The following is a 7,550-nucleotide window of genomic DNA, read 5'->3' as shown; positions in this document are numbered from 1 at the left end:
ACATTTTAGAAGACAAGTCAATATTGGCATTAAAATTTTGACCAAATATTCTCTATATTGGGGGACGCCGAATCGCCAACTGTGCCCAAACACATGAGGGTGGGCGAAATGACCATCCTTCGCATTGATAATTCAACTAACTTGGCCTGAAACACGTATTTAATATAAGATGTTCTTCTATGCCTTATCATTAGATGTCAGATAAAACCTCAAAAAATTTATGCATGACATCATCCTTTATGTAAAGGAAAACGATTTTGTAATCACCTGAAAATAGGACTCACCCAATCAAATTTAGTGATTGGGAAAAGAATTTAAAAATAATTTTGTACTAATTCTTATCCAATACGTTTGTTTACCTGAATACCTCTATTGACATATTTTGCTCCTTTTTAAAATGTTTTGGTGTGCTTCACCAAAAAAAAAAAAAAAATGTTTTGGTGTGCTACCCTACTATGAAATTTGGATGATCCAACCACTTACCTCACATAAAAGCATCATCACTTTCATGTTCAACAGAGTTGGCAACATGGGGAGATAGTTTTTTATGAAAAAAAATATATTAAAAACTCAAATATTTGAAAATTATATTAAGGGAGAGGGTTCTCTGAGCAAGGGGCATGGAGGATTGCACCAATGAGGTTTGATAAAATTATATCCTACATTGGAAGATAGTGAGGTCATTTCATGTGAGGAGAGATAGAGAGGTGCTAGCGTACCTCCTTTTCCCTTAAATTAATTAAAACAAATGGAGGGCTAAAAACAAATGGCAAAATTTTTCTAGTTATAGTTTGGTAAGACTAGAGGGTTTATATATCTCTAGTCCAGCATCAAGTTTTGCCCGTTGAAGGGTGATATGACAATTTCGATTTTACTAGATTTGCCACATCAAATTTCAAACTTAAATTCAATCATTTACCTTCCCATATATTAACATATTCCATTGTATATATTTTCAGTCATTCTTTTCTTCTTAGAAAATATCTACTTCGCAAACTCTGTTTTAGTTTGAAAGTTGACATGTGAGAAGAGCCCTTAGGGTTCACCACACCGTACGAAATTTCAATTCTATCTATCTTGCTACAAGAAAAATACTAAAATTGGACAGAAAATCTCTCTAGACTTGCTAGCCTAGATAAACTTCTCCCAAATAAGAAGAGAAATATCAATACATAGAAATTTGATACGTGGCTATAGGGGTTTCAAAAGTTGGCCTGCACCAGTAGGTTCGACCTAAACCGATGGATTGATGAAGCACAAGATCAGCATGACCGGTTACTAAATGTGACGGGCTCAAGCACCGATTGATTAATAATCAAGGTCTCAGTGCAAGGTAGTGGCCCAACAGCCGCCTGACCAAATACTATGAGCGGCCGACAACCGACTATTTAAGCCTATTTAGCCCAATTATAACCCATTTAAGGAGCATTTATGGCTCATTTAAGGACTGTTTATACCCCAATTAGTCAATTCGCACGTTTAAATCCCTATTATAGCCCAATTAATCCAATTACCTTGAGCCCGATTATAGACCGAAATCGAACAACCAAATAGATACGTGGCCATGCTTTGACCTACGAGGCCCGATTACCTAAACTAGCAAAAGCAGTATGGGATCTTAAATTGGTGACCGGGGAGCGACTAGACCCAATCGAAACTGACTAGGCCTGACCAGTCGATACTGGCCAATCTAGACTATTCCCTTAGAGTTACCATATTCCATCCTTCTACATGGCACAATTAAGTGGGATGTCTAAGCAGCCCTCCCAATGCAGACCAAACCAAAAGAACCTTTTGCAATAACTAGGGCTCATGTTCTCTGTGCCACAATGCAGGCTGCGCCCAGACACATGGGCTTGCCAATCAGGGGGACAGGGTGGTCATTGCGCGCACCCCCATGTGTCTGGGTGCAGATGCACACAGAACATTCTCCCAAAAATATGTGTTGGATTGTCTACTTCAAGAAAGAGACGTTCCCTATCCGGTTTGTATTTTACATATCATTGCATCTTTTTCTATTTTCTATTCATATTTTTTGTAGAACCCTCTACGTATCTTCAGTATTCAGTAATCAGGTCAATGCCCAAGTTTCATCTATTCTGCCGTGCAAAAATTTTTCACTATTAGGCTGTGTTTGGTATGCATTCTAGGTCAATTTTGCATATCAGACGATAAAAACAACTGATGATATCATCCGAGAATGCGAAATTGACCTGGAATACAATCCTAGAATGCATACCAAACGCAACATTAATTTGCAATTAGAAGGGTCAATAATGAAATCAAGTATTAAAAGCAACCTTAGTTGGAGAGTAGCAAGACTCATGCTTATCAAAGCAATAACTAATGCTAATCCCTTGCATGTTGTGGGCAGTGTTTTGTATTTTACGAATCAACTCAAAGAGAAATATTACAAATTAAGTAAGAAATAACAAAATAATAATCTTGTCGGGAGGAATCAAAAGATCATCCTTGGCCTATCTTAGATGATGGTGATTAAAAAAAAAAAACAAGTTTTCTGATTTGTCCACTCATCCAAGTTTGTGGGGGGTATTCATCACCTAATTATGCCACGCCGAAGCATAATGTGGCAGTTTTAGCCGTTGGATGATAAAGGTCGGATTAGTCACATATCAAATTTTAGACTCAAATTCTATCATTTTCCTTATCATGTATGGAATGGTATATCTATTCATGTTTGCGTATGTGAACTTCTCATTAATCCATACACCCTTTAATATTTGAGAATTTTTCAAATTAAGCTTTGTTTTTTCAAGTAACAATATTTTGTTTAGGTCGAAACTTGATAATTAATATATGAGTAGGGGGACCTCGAGCTACCTGTTCACCAAATTTTAACCTTATCCAACCACATGATAAATATAGGTGTGCCAACTAAATATTCTTAGGGAGAGGGTTTCCCATACTGCCAACATGGGAAGGAATCTACACATTATATACCACCAGTTAGTGGTTCGAAAGAGGTATCAATCCGCTGTCACATTTTGTGAGAGAGCATGGGAAAGAATATGTTCACAGATAGTGTGCGAATCTTTTTCCATCTTATTTGGGTGGCCCAATAATGAATCCACTCCTATACATATAAATTTAAAAAAAATAATAAAATCTGAGTGATTGAGATCTCAGCTCATTGAGGTCAACTTGGTATGTGTTGCAAAACTTGGGGGCAAAAGTCATCTAGGATTCTTATAATCTATAGGTTGAAATGATTTAAATAGAAGACCAAATTCATGAAGGCTCTTCCGTAAGGAAAGCAAAGTCTAATGCTCTTAGACTTTTTCTGTGGGGTGAGGTTTAATATTATACTAACTTACTAAGTGATCTACATCTAGTATGCTACGTGGTCGTGTGACTCCTGCGCCCAGATATAGGAATGCACAAAAGTATCATCTTAGCCCTCATGAAATAAAAAATCACATCTATGTTGATGCCTCTACGTGTGCTTTCATTGGCCCTCGTGCTGATGCAGGCATTACACGACCAGACAGCGATCTCTTTTCCAGATCTATATTATAAAACTAGAATAGAATAATGGCAAAAGGTTCTTCACACTACTCACTTAGGAAGGGGGATCTTGTGTTGGCCACTATCATTATGCCACATGGAATAGCGATGTAGCTATTCTATTGTTGGATAGATAGGAAGTGGAAATGGAACTCCAACCATTGTTGTACACTCTACCAGAATTCTATTTTGTCACTTAGTAAATCCATTTGCTGAAATATGATAAATGGTAGACCTTTGGGTTCTATCTGTTCACAAAATTTAGGCATAGAAATCCCACATGGCAAACTTTTGATAGGGGCGCCATGTCGAAAACTAGAGCTCTGAAACTTCAATCAAAGAGACACTCTTTTCTGCTTTTTTTCGCCCTAATCTTGGGAGGAATGGAATTAAAGGGGTGAGTTGTAGGACAGTTGAGGGTGAAACTCAGGCATGGCTGGGCAGGTTGTGTCAAGCCCAACCAATCCCCAATTCGACTCCTCTACTTCCGCCTGCCCCTATTGCTGTGTGCGCCCCACACACAAGTAAGGTGGAATGTACCGCCTTACCCCTGCCCGAACGCCTTGCCCGAGCAGGGGTAAGGCAGTACTTTCCCACCGCGCTTGTGTGCGGGGGCACACGGCAGTACCGGGCAGGCGGAAGTAGAGGAGTCGGATCCAACCCATCCCATCCGAATTGGGCTAAGTTATAACCCAACTTGAGGAACTCAACTTTTGAAAATTGGAATGGGGTAGTGTACTGATCCTGGATTTCAGAATGTAACTCTTTTAACTCCAGCCTATTCTAGTTAAAAATCAAAATGGGCATTATTTAATTAGGTTTTAGGTTGGCCAGGCCCAAATTGCACTCTTTTTCGCTTTTGTTTTGAGCTACACCTTGACCATAGAATACTTAAGGTGAAAGTTTTCCTCCACTATGGATGAAGGAAACATCCATTTTTTTTAGGATCAATATTACTCCTATCCCTATTGTACAAAGTCGATAATAACTTCACTGATCCCCCAAAACCCTTTGCACGGCATCTGAACCCCTTGGCCAAGGGATTCTCCTTTGATCGTGGGTTAAAGAAAACCATAAAATTGAATAAGCCACAAAAATCCTCGAAAACAAATGAGACAGCTGGCCAAACTGGTTTAATTTGAATAAGCCACATTTCTAGTTCCTAATTTTTATTAGAATGGTCTCATCCATAGCTTGAATGCATGGAAAATAAATTGTGGAACACATTTGCATAAAAATACAGTAAGAATTGGCAAATAATTCATAGTTTGTGTTTACAAGCGATGTAAGTGCATCTATCAAATAGATCCGTCCATGAGGATTAGAAGAAATAAGATCGTTGAGGCATATATATTGACATTTGGACTGGTTGTGAAGAGCTGGTTTACTTGGTGAATCAAGATACTTACCACTGGCCCCTTTTTTGCTATTTTGTGGGATATAAAATCTCGTTTGAATAAATATTCTGATTTGATATTAACAAAAAAGGATAGGAATGTTGTTGGAGTAGTTCATTATCTTGCTATTTCTGCTTGACATACTAGAACCCGAACCACTGTAGCAGATAATGTTTCTATGTTTCTTTTAGTTAATATTACAAGGTTTTTTCTTATAAAAAATAAATAAATTCATCCATGGTAAAATTTGAATAAATAAATAAGGTAAGAGATTGTTGTCTGATCGTGTATTGTCTGTACCAGTACGGGGGTCAATGATAGCGCACACAGGGGTATCAATATAGATGCAATTTTTAATTTCATGGGGAGGGGGCAAGGGCGGTACTTTTGTGTGCTCTTGTGTTTGGGCCCAGGAGCCACATGACCATGTAGCATTTGTTTTCCCAAATAAATATATCTCAAGAAAAATATGGGATTCAGAATGAATTTTTCAAAAGTTAAATATAAATGTGAATCATACACAAGTTTTACCATGGATCCACCCTCATCTATCAGTGCTTCCAACTATTGGGACTCAGGTACAACATACCCTTAGAAATAGGAATTTTTGTCTCCAATTTTGACACCCTCCAATTCCCTCCAATCCCTCACATAGGAGTTGAAATGACCACCCTACCCCACCTTGGGCAGTGTGTTCAGGCAGTGGGTAGGTGGTCATTTTAGCTACTATGTGAAGGATTGGAGGGTGTCAGAATTGGAGGTGATAATGATCCTAGAAGCTAGTTGTAAGAAGATGGTGCCCAAGTCCTTATATGCGTTCACATTGAGTTACTCACATCCGATGTGGGATGATTGTTTTCATGTGGAATCTCAACATTCTTCCCTTTCATGCGGAGACACACGTGGGAACTGGAATCTTGGGGATGTTTTTTCTTATCATCTAAGGCACATTAATGGAGTTGTCATGCCCTAGCTATGATACTACTTATTAAGACTCAGGTAGAAATCACCCTTCAAAGTTAGCCATTAAGAAGAAGATGTCTAAGTTCTTATATGCCTTCACACTGGCCTACTCATATCTGATGTGAGATCATTGCTTCCACAAGAAACCCCAACACCAACATGGCAAGTGAACATCAAGATGAACCATCTCCAACCCTTATTATGTTTAAAAGTTTTCTTATCATGGTCGTATATGGGGGACGGTTGCACAAAAGACACTAAATGGAGACAAAATCCCCATTGAAATACCAAAATCATCCCCTTATTATATTTTTTAAAAATAAAGAGTAAATGGGCTAAAGAACTCGGAAAGACAAGTTTCCTGTTACCAGGTTTTGTTGGGTGAAACAGTGGACGGTCAAGGGTTAAGATGGGTAATTAATGATGTTTCATAAATAAAAAAATTATAATTAATGATGTCTTCTTCCTCTATAAAAAAATAGCATTATAATAACAACTAACATACTTTGATTTGGATTATTTTTTCATTAAGGCTCTGTTTTAGTTTCGAAGTAAAATTTTAGATGAAAAATGTTACTTTGAAAATTTTTATATGTTGAAAAGTTTTCCTTTGTTTTCATTTGAAAAATAAACACTAGAAAATTTTTTAACGCATAAAATTTTTTACTCTTAAATCAAACAGAGTCTAACTTAAAAATACTTATGATAATTAAAAAAAGGGAAAAGGAATGCTAACCGGTGGCACACCACGGTGTGTACCTGTGCCAGATACCTTTTTAGAGGGTACACCGGTCATTTTGTACACGGCTGTGTCTAGGCGCAAGTACACACCGCGCTATGCAACCAGTTAGCGTGCTTTATCCCTTACAAAAAAAAAAAGGGTTTTTTACAAGTACCACCCCAAAATCTTTACTATCTACTATTATCCTCCCAAAAACTTTCCAACAACTGTTACCCCCCTCTGATGCATACTAACCACTAACTGACCCCCACCGTTACATTTCCATAACGGTGGGGGTTAGTCGTGATAATATGCCGTTGTCACGAATTTTCTAAGACCAAAATGCCCTTTTGGGGTGGTAATTGTAAAAAAAATAAAAAAACCCATCACCGTCCTTCTCCTCCTTCTCCTTCTTCTTCTTCTTCCTCCTCTACAAGCAACCCCAAAATGTGACTGCCATCAAACCAAAATCAAAAACCTTGGATGGAATGAAACCACGCCGCGAGGAGGAACTGAAGAGAATTCTAGAGAATGAAACCTAACATGAGTACCACTAACATAATTATTACTCCCACCAACAACACCAGCACCACCTGCAACACAACACAGATGATCGACCTGCAAAGCCAGCAATGGGAGCAAAGCTACCGGCGACTGATCAGGAACAAAGGGAAGAACAAATCGAACAAAGGGGATGGGGGATTTAATTACAAACCATTAAATGAAGAATAAATGAAAAGAATAATAAAATAAAAATAAATCCAGATACAAGTTCTCCAACGTAATCTGCAGCAGCACCAACATTTATTTTTCTGACTGTGCAAGGTGTGATCGAAGATGGAGCATCTGCAGAATCCTTCACCAAAAATCACAATCGAGCATGATGAACCAAGACTAGGATTCGGTTATAGACGATGGGAGCTGGGATTTCGGTGGGGGAAAAG

This window comes from Telopea speciosissima, chromosome 9 (genome assembly GCF_018873765.1).
Source record: "Telopea speciosissima isolate NSW1024214 ecotype Mountain lineage chromosome 9, Tspe_v1, whole genome shotgun sequence".
In the NCBI taxonomy this organism is placed as follows: domain Eukaryota; kingdom Viridiplantae; phylum Streptophyta; class Magnoliopsida; order Proteales; family Proteaceae; genus Telopea; species Telopea speciosissima.
The sequence above is the reverse complement of the archived record's forward strand: the minus strand, read 5'-3'. Positions refer to the sequence as shown.